Source organism: Taudactylus pleione, unplaced genomic scaffold (genome assembly GCF_031769625.1).
Source record: "Taudactylus pleione unplaced genomic scaffold, aTauple2 ptg000242l, whole genome shotgun sequence".
NCBI classification, from domain to species: domain Eukaryota; kingdom Metazoa; phylum Chordata; class Amphibia; order Anura; family Myobatrachidae; genus Taudactylus; species Taudactylus pleione.
The window spans coordinates 10,174,830-10,190,951 of NW_028284644.1; the positions used below are offsets into that span (position 1 = coordinate 10,174,830).

The 16,122-nt window shown below is 40.9% G+C and overlaps 1 protein-coding gene across 1 annotated transcript in view; it reads right to left on the minus strand.

Moving 5' to 3' along the window:
- The window catches only part of KLHDC8A (kelch domain containing 8A), a 34,012-nt gene extending 18,116 nt beyond the window's left edge, over positions 1-15,896 (minus strand). Inside the window, exon 1 of the mRNA XM_088479658.1 lies at positions 15,679-15,896. The gene's annotated coding sequence lies outside the window, so the exon portion shown is untranslated. The remainder of the gene's footprint in view (positions 1-15,678) is intronic.
- Positions 15,897-16,122: the final 226 nt, after the last annotated feature.

Consider the following 16,122-nt stretch of genomic DNA (forward strand, 5'->3'; position numbering starts at 1 on the left):
GACAAATGGATGGAAAAGGACTAACACTAGCTGACAGAACGCTGAGCAGAAGCACACAGTTCCTGAAAGCAGCTGCTAAAGCAAATGAAAGCATACAATGCATAATAAGGATAATAAAAGCATTTGGTGCATAGTTTTAAAGTATAGGTCACTAGATAGACCACACCTTGAACAATGGCTATGATTTTGGACACCTCACAAAGAGCCTGATTCACTACGATCGAAATATAGCGCACGCACGCAGTTCAACTGCGATAGTATGCTAATCCATAGTGATCGCAATGTAAACTCAGCACTACATAAGGACACCCACTTCACCTACATGCACATAATGGTTAGCAAGACTGCTAAAACATCGGTACAATAGAGTACCATCGGACCCATACGCAAAGTTGAGGCAGGTCAGACCTCACTCAGGAATTGCTAACTTCAGCGCACGCTATGAGGCCTCAGGCTGTGTAGCACATTGCAGTGGATAAACCCGACCACCCCCATATCACCACCCACAAACGGCACTTCCTGTCAATCACTCTGCGATGGGTCTGCGTAGTCACTGCGATCGCAGTCCCGATCGCAGTGGCCGGTTCATACACGCGGATTGCGATGCATACTCAGTACGCTACATAAATTATACAATTCAATCATAAAGAGAAAGTCATAATCAATGTAGCACATTCCTGGTGGATGAGTGAGCCAGGGGACATACATATATATATATATATATATATATATATATATATATATATATATATATATATATATACATACATATATATACACGACTGCCCTTTTTAGGGCCAGGAAAATGTTGTTTTCTTCCCTGAAAGGCTAAATTGGCACATGCAACATTGGGGGTTTTCTTTTCCTTCCTCTGGATCAATGCAATTAGAATAATGAAAGAATTAACTTGATGAACTTGCGTCTTATTTTAACCTTCCTATGTAACAGCAAGAAACATTGCGAGTATCATTGGGCTCTGTCTGGCTAGTGATAACCTAACCCCAGACCTGCAGTGAGCCACCTTACAGTGGGCATGTTTGCAATGTTGTGCAACAGTAAAAAAATATATAAAAATTATATATATACTTTACAACTGTGCCAGTCTGTAATGCTGCCCATATGAGGGTAGGTTTTAGGGCTGGGCAAACATCCCAGGTGCCTGGATGCAGGGAGCATGGACCTGTAGAATATTTTCTACCTTGTTTCTTTTTTTAAAAGTAGGCTGATTTTATTATAAATTGGCTTCTTATTCTAAGCTAACTATTGGAATACTGCTTTTATTTTATTTTTACTTAATTTATATTTTTGTCCTGGGCTGTTAAAACTCTAAACTTTACCTTGCTCCACTTTGAATATTTTAAAGGTTCTCCAGGAACAAGATTTAAGTTTTGGTATATGTATATTCATGTACATGTATCATACCTCTTTGTGTATTAATATCCAGTCTCGTTTCATTACTGTGTTTGATTCCAGATGTAATTGCGTACTATGCTTGTGCTATAAAAATAAATGGTAATAAAATATAAAAATGAGCATTACTTCATTTTCAGATTAAATTGTGTTTTGGCGCCATCTGTTGGTTATTTTCTTAATGCATACGAATAAGTATAAATCATGCAGAAAGCAGTGTTTATAACCTTCCTACTAGTCTGCTGAAATCCTGCTGGCCGCCAATAGATGCGATATGGAAGTAAGTGCAGTGTTCTGATTTTAATCCTTTTTGCCCTATAGCAATATTCTTAAAGCCAGTAAAATTCTCTGGCTTTTCTGAGTGAATGCTTCCCCAAATGTACTGCCATAATACCTATTGTGATTAAAATAATTTATTCACTTCAAAAATGCTTTATTCCTTGAAGAAATAATTTTGGAATGTATACATAGTTTTAACTTTAACTATCTTAACTTTAATTTTCACTCTATTTAAACTTTTTAAAAATTTTTACTCCAATATATTATAAATGCCAAAATGTAGTAAGCAGCTCAAAGGTTGGCCTGGCAAAAATGGTAAGTCAAGTCTTACTGATTTGGGCTATTATTATTGAGTATCGATAAGTTGTCTGGACAATGTTTTTACGATAAATTGTGATAATGGTTTAATTTTTATTTTGCTGGAATAGGCAGCGATAAATAAATAAATAAAAATATTACATATGACCATAGTTGGGCTGTTCATGATTAAAAGGTCTCAAATATTTGAACTGGATAACTTGCTTTTAACAGAATAAACTTCATTCAGTTCCCTGGACATCTTGATAATGGCAGTTTAGACTTGTTATGTTGCTTTACAAAATATAAATAAGATTTTTTTTAAATGTAGTTTTTGGGACGTCTTTTTTAAGAGACCTTAAAATATCAGACTTGCGATTACATAACATATTTCCTTTATATATCAGTGCCAGCTTCCCACATGGATGGACTCCATTCTCCTGCCATACTCCGGAGAAGCAGACAGGTCCGAATGCAAAACACCAGGTAGATGGCCTGTAGTGTATGACACTTTACTTTTATTGGTGCCTGTGGCTCTTTAGTGTTGTGGGACTACAGAGCAAAGCATATTCTGCCAGAGGGCATGCCAGAACGTCTAGTTCCAAAATAGCCAGGGGGTGCGAGCTGAAATGGGCAAAAAATGACCTGTTTGGGCACTTTTCTAAATCACGCCCAGCACTTTGGTCAGGGTTAGCCATTTTACATGGCTAAATCCGACCTCTATGGGCATGATCAGCGCGATAACAGACATCAATTGAATAGCGCCCAGCGATCTCCTGTTACTTTAGACGGGAGATTGGGCACACATTAAACAATTGAATACCGCCCATGAAGTCATTATCCATGCACTATAATTCAGTACTGTGTGCTAACCCCCAGTGTAAAATTGATGGCCATGCATTGTAGTTGCCTAAATGCTGCCCTCCATGTTCACTTGTATGTCCTATGACACTGCCCTGATTTTCTTTTTTTTGTCACTTCAACATGTCCCCACATGCTTAGGGTCATAACAGGATGATTCACCACCTGCGCCGCATGTGCTTCCGAACATGATGTCACGCTGAGGGGGAAGGGCAGCCAGGACAAGAAAAAAAGCAGACTGCACAGGGAGCCCTCAGAAAACTCCTGGCTGCTTGGTAAGCAACAAGCTAAACGTCCTATGGCTGTTTTGTAGACTGCGGGGTGCCATTTCATGTACCCTGCAAGCCAAAAGCATGTGCTGTGCGGGAGTGATGGTGCTGCATCCTAGGCTCTGCACCGTCGGCGGTGGCACCACTTGCCCTCCTCTAAGTTCTGGCCCTGCACATGCTGGATCCCCCAAAGACACTTCAGTTATCTGTAACACTAGGGGTATATTTACTAAAGTGTAGGTTTTTAGAAATGGAGATGTTGTCCATAGCAACCAATCAGATTCTACTTAACATTTATCTAGCACCTTCTAGAAAATAACAGCTAGAATCTGATTGGTTACTATGGGCAATATCTCCACTTCTAAAAACCCACACTTTAGTAATATACCCCTGAATAATAGCGACACCTATGATAAGAGAACCTCTGAGGGGTAACTTGCAGCGGTATCCCAAAATGTAGAGTCTATAAAATTTTCTCAGGAGAGAAGTACAAGCAGGGCTGAATAGGGAACTTAATGTGGCCTCATCCAGGTAGGATCAAGCCAACTGTTGCCAGGCTAACAACAAAACATATTCAGGGTTAGCAAACCATCAACTCTAGCCAAATCGGTGGTAGATAAGGCTACTTTAACTTAGCGACTGTATACAAGGTAGGCATTTTAGGGAGCAATATACAATATATGGAGCTTCCCAGAAACTGATATATAATACAGAGTTAGTAGATTATGGGCTGAGCTATGAATGGATGAGCTGAGCACAACTAGAGGCCTATTCATCATCAGAGACTGTATGGCCCCCGATGATTAAGTACTTAAGTATCCAACTCGCAGCAGGGGAAACTTGACACCGGAGAAATTCATCATTGCTCCGGTGCGGGGACAGTTGCTCCGAAAAGTAGCTGTCCCCTCGGTTAGTATCGCAGTTACAGATGCGCAAAGCCGCAGGGGAGGTGGTGAGAAGGCGGCAGAAGGATCCCCTCTTTCCCTTAGGAAGGAGCGGGGCTATGAGAGCAAGCGCCGTCTGAAGATGGTGCTTGTTCTCGGAAGCAAACTCCGAAAAGTCGGACCCCTGACGATGAATACCCCGGTAACCTAAATAATTTCCGCATGGTTACTGGGCCATTTATCCGTTGATGAATAGGCCCCTCAGTTACTGAATGCTGGGGCAGTGCAGTGCATGTGCCATCACAGGTACATTATGGAGGTGTTGTTAGCAGTTAGTAGGCCAGGACAGATCAGCCTGTTTTAATAAGGTGGCTGGTCCCTGGGGAGGTGGCATCCACCACAAAGCAGTCCAGTGGCGGGGGCCATCCATTAGTATGCCAGGGCCTGTCCCAGGTAGAAAACAATAAAGACAAAGTAAAAAGAATGCTTGAAGTGTCCAAATGGCCAACCGGGTACAAGTTTTCCTTACATGCCCACTAGTACGAGTTACAATGTGTGAGATTTTTATAGGAGCTCTGTTAGTACGCAGGATTCTTGTCTGAGAGCTTGAGTATTTTTTATACACATTTTTTTATATATTTATAATTTTATACAAAACTAAATATAACACTGGAACAAAACAACACATTGATAGACAAACCACAAAATGCAGAAATCAGATAATGGCAGCAAGTGCAGAAATATCAGAATGAGGCAGAGAACACCAGGACATTATCATAATTACAGATGAGTGTATAGTAAAACTGGAAAAAAACACTAAAGGAAAAGAAAATAATAGGGTAGCAGGAGGAAGGAAAGCAGGAGAAGGGAAGGGGGAACCCAAAGGTGGGGAGACACTGATGGAGAAACACAGTATAGATGCCAGAGAGTAACGCTGGAAACAAAGGGATCAACATGGAGACGCTGGTGATATTAGAACCAAAGGTCTGACAGTCCTGTGGAAAAGGTAGAGCGGAGGGAGGAATTGTGAAGAGAATACCATAGTCCACAAACCTGTAGGAACTTAGGTTATTTGTTATTTAGGTACGTTGTAATTTTTTCTATCGCAGCTAGGTATCAAATTTCGGACACAAACGCACGCAGGGAAGGAACTTCAATGCGCTTCCAGTTGGTGGCAATCAAACATCTAACTGCGTTGAGGATCTGAACTGCAAGTTTATCTGCAGTGTTATCTAGGCCCTCAAATCACAAAAGAAAAGACCATGGGTTCATAACAATGGTGACTGGCTTCTTAGTACTTTGTGCAATTCTAGTCATCTGTCAAAACATTGTTGCTCTGACAGATGCTAAAGTGCATCTCTTATGACAATCTGCATTTTCCATTCTCTGCTGTCACTAATGGAACTTTAGGACATTGCTGTTTGTTCGTCAGGAGGCTTGCCACTTAGCAATAGCTGGTGAGTTTGGGTGCAGACATTGACACCACCTCCAATGCTTCTCTCACAGCCTGGGGTGCATTTACAAAACACAAGGCGGTAATAGGAAGGTGGTCGCCCCAGGAATCTGTGAACTACATCAACCTTCTGGAGCTGAGAGTGGCCAAGTTAGCACTGCTCTCTTTAGTGCCCCCACATATTTGGGAGATCTCTGTCCAGATTGGTTTCCTACTTCAAAAGAATGGGAGGCACTCGATATCTCCTTCTCTGATGAGAGGCGGTATACTGTAGATCTGGAACTGGCCGATGGAATGCTCCATTCTTCTGTCTGCCACATACGTTCCAAGAGTTAAATGAGCTTAACAATTCCCTGTCCAGAGAGAGACTCACATTAGACCAAGAAAGTCTTAAACCAGAGATTTTTCTCAAAATAAGTCGCAAACTTTGGTCAGCTGCAGATGGACCTGTTTGTGAACCCATCCAATGCGCAATCCCCAACTTTGATTTCCCAAGGTCTGGACCCAATGGGCCGATCACATGGATGCGATGTCCTTACCATGGACCGATCATCCCCTCCCTTATGCTTTTTTCCCTCCTGCACTGCTCCAGAATTTGATTCCCCTTGATCTCCCATCTCCCCAAGGGGCACAAACTTCCCCTAGGCATATATTAAAGGATTGCTTCCAGGGAACTCCGGACCTTCCTCAGGAACTTCCCCAATGCATGTGGATAGCAACACTACTCGACAGTTAACCGACTCTAATCTTTTGGTTCCAGACACCAGGTCTACATGACCTGTATCCGCCTCTTCAATTTCCGAACTCAACTTAGATTTTCTCGCTGCTAGATTCGACATGGTTTAACCTCAGCTACAAATCGCTCTTATGGTTCTGCCTTAACCCTCATAATTCCCGGCCTTACAGAGAATAAGCTATACCTATTGTTTAAAGGTATTTTCTTGTTCAGGCTATCGTGCCCATGCTACTCTTCCACATAGAAAATAGATCCTTTCCTGAACTTTTTAGCTTCTAAATCTTCCTCCGCTGACATATTCTGTTTATCGAGGAAACTCGCTTTACTGCTGGCTTTGTCTTTAAGAGCCAGGGTTGCTGAGTTTTCACTGATAAACACCTCAGAACCTTGGAAGACCCTCATTCTGGACAATTTCCGCATTATCCTTAAAGGTCACACTAAAACCATTTCAATTTGAAATCCCTTTGTAGAATTTGACCGAGTTAGGAACCAATCGGACCTCATTCTTTGCCTAGTTCAATGCCTATCATCTTGCCTAACTTACACAACCTCATTAAGAGGTGGCATTTGCAGTCTTATTATCACCTGCCATAAGCCCATTCACCCTGCTAGACCTTCCACGATATGCGGTTGGATAGTCTCCACTATGCGGAGCTCAGGGATAGACACTTCCCTTTTTAAAGGTCATTCATTATTTAGAGCTGCTGTTACTTCTGCAGCTGCTAAAGGTTTGTCTTTACAGTACCAAATGCAAGCAGCTCGTTGGTCTTCCACACGTATCTTCGTGAAGCACTATTGGAGACCTTCTGACTCCCAAAGGATCGAGCTGCTAAGGAGCAACCACCAGGTATTTGGTAGACTGCCTACCAGCTGTTGCTAGGTGGCAAGCCTCCCGACAAACAAACATTAGTTTGCAGGAATCTATAACCTGCAAGCTCTTTGTTCTAGGGCAGTGGTTCCCAAACTTTTTGGAATCACGGCACCCTAGTGTATCAGCATTGTTTTCATGGCACCCCTAAGCCAAAAGTTTGTTATTGAGAAATTCAGAAAAAAATGTAGTGAAGTAGTAGAGTGATATAAATTGTGCTGACCTGTCATCCTTAGGTTTGGTTATATAGTGGTGGACAGGTTTGGGCTTCTGTTTGTGCACATATTTACATTACACTGACCATAAAAAATTTGATTTGGTGCTAGACCACCAACCAGAGGCACCCCTTACCAAATCGTAACAACATATCGTGCATATTGAGCAGTGTGTATGTACAATATGCCCGCTCCCGCGTTCGCATGTGCATGCGCTGAACATCAAACCTGACGATATTGCGATCGATCGTTCTGTCTTTAATGACATCATTCTGATGTGTACCCAGGATCCGATATGTCTGCCCGGCGGCCTGACATATCGGCTGGGTACACATCGCTCAGTGTGTACCCAGCTTTACACATGATGCAAGGTTGTAAACCTAAAACGCTTATTTTTTTAGAGCTAAGCTTGAATAAGACAGCTAAAGGAATGTTACCAAGTGCAGTTCAGCTTGCAGATTCAGATATGCTTGCTCAGTTCCAAAGCGGCGGGGGGGGGGGGGGGATAAGGGGGGTAGGCACGGCATGATCTCCCCACAATCCATCCAGTACCAATCCCTGCTTTTGGTGCAGAGTGTATTGCTACTAAATGAACATCTGGAGGCTCTGTTGGGAGGGAGACATTGAGAGAGGGGCAAGGAAACTAAAGTTGAAAAATAAAGGAGAAAAATTACAGGGAAGGTTGAAAATTCCAATGTGTTTTGCTATAAGGATAATATAGTTGGTAAACCACCTCCCACCCCTCCCTAAACAAGAAAAAGTGTAGACCAGCACCTAGCTCACACATACCTACTTTTGGGACCTTCTTCCAGGTGATCTCAGGGTAAAGGTTTAAGTGGCAAGTACAGGTGCTGCTCTCCACTGTGTACTGTGCAATGCTGTGATACATAAAGAAAGGAGATCCAGAAGAGTCCCGGAGTCTCCAGAACATTCAGCCAGCGTGCAAAAGGGACCTTGATCAGACAGTCAATTTGCAGAATGCTGTGAAAACTCTGCAGGCATTGAAGTCACTGCTCCTGGTGACTGCACACCACTGATGTTCATGAACACTTCTATGAACTGTGGGACAGTCTAAGACGTCTAACGTCTACAAGATTTCCCAGTGCTTTCTTCTGACATAGCTTACACTTCTACTCATGTAAACAGCATAGTACAGTAGGGATCAATGATCCCAACGCAATGGTATGGGTTGGCCCCTACCTCAGTCAGTTTCAAACACACTTCTGCCAAAATGCTCCCCTGAATGAGTCCTGAAATGTACGTGTAGTATTTTGCGAAGTTAGAGGAAAATGTTTCAAGACCGCTTATAGTTATAACCCCCCAACTTATAGTTATAACCCCCCAATACTCTTCCTGAATGAGGGCAAGAATGATTTTCACTACATTACTGCATTCACTCAGGGAATGTGCAGGGATCTATTTTGAGAATTGCAGAGGCACATAAATGATCCTAAAACTGCAATACATGCAGAACGTGCTTTATATTCAGCCCTGCTCTGAGGAGAAACACTGGCTGGGAACAGTCTATATCTATGCAGACACGTGCACACTGATTAAATAAAACAATTCAGATTCTGATCTACATTTCCAATACGGGAGCTATGAGGACAATAGGGGGTTAATCTCAGCATCACAAGTATCGCACCTATCTACCAATTCGTTAGCACTCAGCTTGATGAGTTCTGGTTACTAAGCAACCAACGCCCACATGAACTAACCATGCGGTACAACAAGGACAGCATGAAAGAACAGGAACTGGGCCGTACAAAAAAAAGAAACAGAAATATTAAGACTAAGCTGGAGTATACCTAGGAGGAATTTATGGTTATTATACTGACATTACCAATTACTATTTACAAAACATGAGTCTGATTCTCTGGCAGATAAAAAAGAGTCTCTGTGCTTACAGTAAAAAAATAACTGATACTGAGCGGAACAGATGTTTCTAGTAGTGAAAGGGTTAAAGGAAGAGTGACAGATATACTAAAGGAGACTTAAATTCAGGTCACTTCCATATTGCTTAAAGCCCTTGGGTGGACTGCTACGCATTAGTCACGTGTATCCTTTGCTGATGTGGTCTCCTGATCAAAATCACATTGCAGTACGATTAGGACCTAGATTCAACAAATATTACATGACCTAGAAAAACACAGGAACTAATAATGCTAGCCTGCATCTAGTTACAATAATACGGTTATCTCTACCCTAACGACTCTATACTGACATCATGAGCTTTTATTTCCTTTATAGTTACTTGCTACAGGACTCATCCTCTATCAATGCAGGACGATAGCTCATTCTCTTGCTTTCCGCTATGACAAATTACATGGATATACTCATGTATACTGTATATTATTTGCTAAATGCAGACCTAAAGAGGCTCAGCTGTTAGAGGTGCAGTTCACCATTTCAGTCAGATACCACCAAAAACTATAACAAGGTTTGGGTGAAGCTAGACAAGATGAATAAAAAAACCAAAATTAAATTTAATTTAACCTCCTCTCTCCCATGATGGCTATAATGGCCTGAGCAGGAGGATCTCTTTCCTTATGGATAATGCGGTATTAGAGAAATGTCAATTCCAAGCAAGAAAAGATTTCCTTCTTTCACCAGTAGAGTTTATCGTGGGACCTGTTGGATAGGAGGCAGGTAAGGTTTATTGATCTCACCTAACTTCACCCAAAGTACATTTTTAGTTGTACAGTATGTGGAATTATGTTTTAAAACTCTTCCTTGACTATTTCAGAATTTCAGTCAGGGTGATTAGTTAATTATTACTGTTTTTTGTTGACTTAAAAAGTCTTAAAGAGCCACTAAAGTTAAAATATAAGTTACTTTTTTCTGGTCACAGAGGCCGATCCTGGCAATCAGCCCTCACCCTATTCCACCGTATCAATCTATTCCAGTGCATAGACTGAACTGATGTCACCGAGCTTCTTATTGCAGTATAAATTATAACTATTCACACAAACTGAGAATGCCCTTCTTCCAACTACTTTTAAAAACATGTTTGAAAATGATTATGTCAAAATAATGCAAACAAGATCCTTATAAGCCATCATAGTATGTATTGGTCAACACATGTTGCAATTTCTGCCTAATTGTTCAATGTATACTGCAATACTACAGAATGTGTTACCTGCTAATATTAAAGAGCTATTAATAACATATACGTATGTGTATAAAGGTTTTATGTGCATCAAAACTAAAATATTAGATAAAATTGTAATTGCTAGGTCACATGTCTATTATTCACTGGATATATTTGGATCAGTCATACAGGACACTGCAGTGAGCATCTTAAATGATACACAACTTTTAAATTACAACTTTCTGTTACACACACATACGCATAATGTATATATATACGTATATATATATATATATATATATATATATATATAAATATATATATATATATATATATATAAATATATATATATATATATATATACAGTCAGGTGCATAAGTATTGGGACATTGACAGAATTTTCATATTTTGGCCTCTATTCACCACCACAATGGCTTTGAAATGAAACAAACAAGATGTGCTTTAACTGCAGATTTTCAGATTGAATTTGAGGGTAATTACATCCAAATCAGGTGAACGGTGTAGGAATTACAACGGTTTCTATATGTGCCTCCCACTTTTTAAGGGGCCAAAAGTAATGGGACAAACTAAACAATCCTAAATCTAACTTTCACTTTTTAATACTTTGTTGCAAATCCTTTGCAGGCAATTACAGCCTGAAGTCTGGAACGCATAGACATCACCAGATGCTGGGTTTCATCCCTGGTGATGCTCTGCCAGGCCTCTACTGCAAATGTCTTCAGTTCCTGCTTGTTCTTGGAGCATTGTCCCTTCAGTTTTGTCTTCATCAAGTGAAATGCATGCTCAATCAGATTCAGGTCAAGGGATTGACTTGGCCATTGCATACAATTCCACTTTTTAGCCTTAAAAAACTCTTTGGTTGCTTTTGCAGTATGTTTCGGGTCATTGTCCATCTGCACTGTGAGGCGCCGTCCAATGAGTTCTGAAGCATTTGACTGAATATGAGCATATAATATTGCCTGAAGCACTTCAGAATTCATTCTGCTGCTTTTGTCAGCAGTCACATCATCCATAAATACAAGGGAACCAGTTCCATTGGCAGCCATACATGCCCTCGCCATGACACTACCACCACCATGCTTCACTGATGAGGTCGTATGTTTTGGATCATGAGCAGTTCCTTTCCTTCTCCATACTCTTATACAACTCCCATAGGATGTTATTCCAGAACTGTAATGGCTTTTTTACATGTTGTTTGGCAAACTCTAATCTGGTCTTCCTCACCAATGGTTTACATCTTGTGGTGAACCCTCTATATTCACTCTTGTGAAGTCTTCTCTTGATTGTTGACTTTGACACATATACAAATACCTCCTGGAGAGTGTTCTTGATTTGGCCAACTGTTGTGAAGGGGTTTTTCTTCACCAGGGAAATAATTCTTCTGTCATCCACCACAGTTGTTTTCTGTGGTCTTCCGGGTCTTTTGGTGTTGCTGAGCTCTCCGATGCGTTCTTTCTTTTTAAGAATGTTCCAAACAGTTGATTTGGCCACATCTAATCTTTTTGCTATCTCTCTGATGGGTTTCTTTTGATTTTTCAGCCTAATGATGGTTTGCTTCACTGATAGTGACAGCTTTTTGAATCTCATATTGAGAGTCGACGGCAACTGATTCCAAATGTAAATGTCACACCTAGAATCAACTCCAGACCTTTTACCTGCTTAATTGATAATGAAATAACGAGGGGAAATCTCACACCTGTCCATGAAATAGCTTTTGAGTTGATAGTCCCATTACTTTTGGCCCCTTAAAAAGTGGGAGGCACATATAGAAACCGTCGTAATTCCCACACCGTTCACCGGATTTGGATGTAATTACCCTCAAATGAAATCTGAAAGTCTGCAGTTAAAGCACATCTTGTTTATTTCATTTCAAAGCCATTGTGGTGGTGAATAGAGGCCAAAATATGAAAATTCTGTTAATGTCCCAATATTTATGCACCTGACTGTATATATATATAGTTATTCCAGTATGTAAGTACACACTGTACAATTTATACTTTAGATGCGATGAACTCACAATTTGTCCTTGCAAGGAAAACCTCCAATACTAACGTGTACACACTGTACAGTTGTTTCTTCCGATCCTCTTATTTATCTGTCCTATTGATTGGATGGAAAGATCATGTCCTTGTACAAGCTGCACAGATATTGGTTGTCAGCGCATACACACTGCAAAATGTTTACGATAATGGGATGAGACTTATCACACCTTGTGAGTGTCCTAGAGGATGCAATCATGCAACGAGACTGTATAATGTGTACGTATTTCTGTCAGATAAATCAATCGTCTGTCGGGTCATGAAATTCTCATATTATCTGACAGCTAATTATACAGTGTGTATGTGCCTAAGTTTTTAGTTGTATGGATACATTTTAGTAAATCCCTTCAGAATAATAGTACCTTGTTGGGGATCCCTCCCCTGTAGGTGAGATCCAGCAAAGACACTCTAATTGACAGCCTTAGAGCTATTTCACACACTCCGGTTCTGGCCGGCCAGGCAAGAACCGGGCGGTAGCTGGCCGGGGTTTTTCAGGCACTCTGTGCCTTTCACAATCAGCGGCTTTGAGCCGCTTTTATTTATTTATCCTATTGGGCATGCACAGAAGCAGCTGCTGCACAAGGCCGGCCGGCAGAAGCCAGTGTGTGTGAAAGGAAACATTGTTTCTTTCACACTACTGGCGTGCAGGGACGGCACGGCCACGGCACGGCACCGTCCTGCATAGTAGTTTTTTCCGGCTGTAACACGGCGACCGTGCCGTGGCCGTGCCATGTGAAAGGACCCGCTGAATTCCTGCATGTACTAGATTTTACACCAGGCTGAAAACCGGGCAGCTTTTTGCCGCCCGGTCAAAACCGGAGTGTGTGAAATAGCTCTTATAGGTGCTGTAACAGAACTCCCCTGCTATGGAGGAAGATGAACATCATCAAACATGAGTGGCAGAGATCCTGGCTATAAGTAACTGCTAAATACAACAAATAGTGGGGGTCCTAAGGAAGCAGAAACACATTTTTATTCATGTTTTCTTCACTTACTCTAACCAATACTTTTTTAGTATGTACCATTTTAATATAAAAATGCTCTGTGTTTGCATGTTGTTACTGACTCAATTGCTGCTGTGCTTGTACTATGCAAAAAAAGAGACAGTATGTTAGGGGGGAGATGTACTAAGCTTTGGAGAGTGATAAACTACCAGCCACTCAGTTCCTAACTGTCATGTTACAGGCTGTGTTTGAAAAATGACAGTTAGGAGCTGATTGATTGGTAGTTTATAACTCTCCAATTTATCACTTTCCAGAGCTTAGTACATTTGTCCCAGAGAGAGCAGAATCTTCAATTAGTCACTCATAGAGGTCATGTTATCAGCATTGAGGGCACTGAGAAAGTAACAATACACTGTAATCACAAAGTTTTACACAGCCAAAATGCTGAGCTGGACCAAGACTAGTCTTGGCGAGACCGATTCGCACATGCACATTTGATTTTATTTAGTCATATACATTGACTTAAAGCTCAAATTATCATATTTAATTCTTACTTTACTTGTTCTACATTATCGATACAAGACTCACTAGATGAGCTTTGTCTGAGAGCAACAAAGGGTTAAATCCAGATACCCGATATGGAATTCCACTCACAAATTATTTACTCAAAGAACTCCAGGGAACCTCTGCAGGAGAAGCATAACCAGAAATATCTAATTACACATCTGTGCTGCTGATGCACCTACAGCATCTAAATTTACAACCAATAGAATATTTTTGTATCCGACATAAAAATCTCTATAATCTTCCACACCGGAACCTTTTAATAATATTACCTCATATGATAAAACAACTGTTCAGTAATATGTCATAACAGAGGGTGAGTGCTAATGACAGTCAGACACACAGAGACATTGATGGCAGATCAGAACAGCTTTGGCTCATCTAATCTGCTTTTATCCTACCAACTTAAAACATCAGTCCATGTTTAACCCTAGAGGCCAAATGTAATAGGGTGAGAGTGTAGAAAATGTGAGAAATGTAATAGGGTGAGAAATTTGAAAATGTTACATTTTTAAACTCAGCCAATGTAATTAAGTCATAGAGCATACAAACTTGCATGTTTTTCAGACTCAAAAAAAAAACTTTAAAGATTTAAGGGTCTAGTTACTAAGCAGTGTTAGGAGACAGAGTGAAAAGTGATAAGAAAGTGATAAGCTGCCAGGCAATCAACTCCCAACTGTCATTTTTAAAAACAGCCTGTGAGATGGCAGTTGGGAGCTGATTGGCTGACACCTTATCACTTTCTTATCACTTTTCACTCTGTCTCCTAACACTGCTTAGTAAATAGACCCCTCAAACTCTCATCCAGGTGTTTCCTGTTTTGAAAATACAACTCGATCAATGTAATAGTGTGAGAGTTTTATTGCTAAACTCTCACATTATCTAAACTCTCACCCTATTATATTTGGCCCTAGGTCTTTATTCAGGAGAGCCTGCTGTCTAAATTTCTTCCTTGTATTTACCCCAACCACCTATGATGGGAACCAATGCCATAAACACATTTGCCAACTCTCCCTGATTGTCAGGGAGACTCCCTGAAATAGTATCAATCCCCCTGACTACCTGAAGTACCTAGCAATCTCCGTGATTGCTCCTTGTATGAATAAACGCATGCAAATTACGGATGTATTTTACAAACAGTAGTTGTGCCAGACTCCAAAAAGAGAAGAAAAATAAAACAAAGCAAAACCAAAAAAATAATGATGGCTTTATAGCTTTGAGCCATTATAAATCTACATTACATTGCATCATAACACTTTCTTATAGCATTTAGTTATAAAAAAACAAAACACAGAAAACCTTTCTTTTCTGCTTAATAATCTACTAGCATTATGTCATATCTGTAATGGGAAATATTGCTTTCCTGGAAAACCAGTGTGATGCTCTTCTGCCCTACATGTCTGAGAGCTGTTCATTGTAATGTAGGCTTCAGTATGAAAGCCCACTTGTGAGGTTATTTATCAGGATGTACGCTGTTGTCTGAAAACTGTGAAATGAAACATTCTCCTAATTAAATGGTTAGCAGCGAGTGAGCAGTAGTAGTTTGTATCCATCCGTGACATTGAGAGCTGCTGTTGGAGACAGGGACTGCAGACTAGGACAATGTTAGATCTCTGCGAAGCCCTTGTACTGTGGGTACTGGGTAGACCTTCAGCACCAGAGTCAGGGACGCATCGCTTGGTGGTGTGTAGCAGAACTGTACTAGTAGGGGTTAATAGCTTACAAAACAAGAAACCGCTCTACTCACCGGAATCTCCAGGATTACCAGCGTTCTGGGTGCTGCCTGGTCCTCTTTCAAGTTTGAACCAGGGAAAGTCCAAATATATATATAGCAGTAGCTTCCTGAGAGATTGTCACTCCCAATATTCCGCTGCTCCCCTCTCATAGCCTACATGCCTGTTCTCCCTCACAGCATGTTTCTGCCTCTCATCTTTTCTGCCTGCCCCCCGATTCCTCACATGCACACGTTGTCAAGTCTGTGCCTTTATATTTCTCCCTCCTCGCAGCCCGTAGGGAATGAGAACAGCTGTGATTGAATAATGATTCAGAGAGGGAAAATACCTGGAGAGAGAGAGAAAGAGAGAGTGAGAGAAAGAGAGAGAGAGAGGAAAAATGTCAGCAAGTGAATTGTCAATTATCCATGCATCAAAGCTAAATTTAAAATGTGTCCCAACAAAGCCACAGCTGGCGA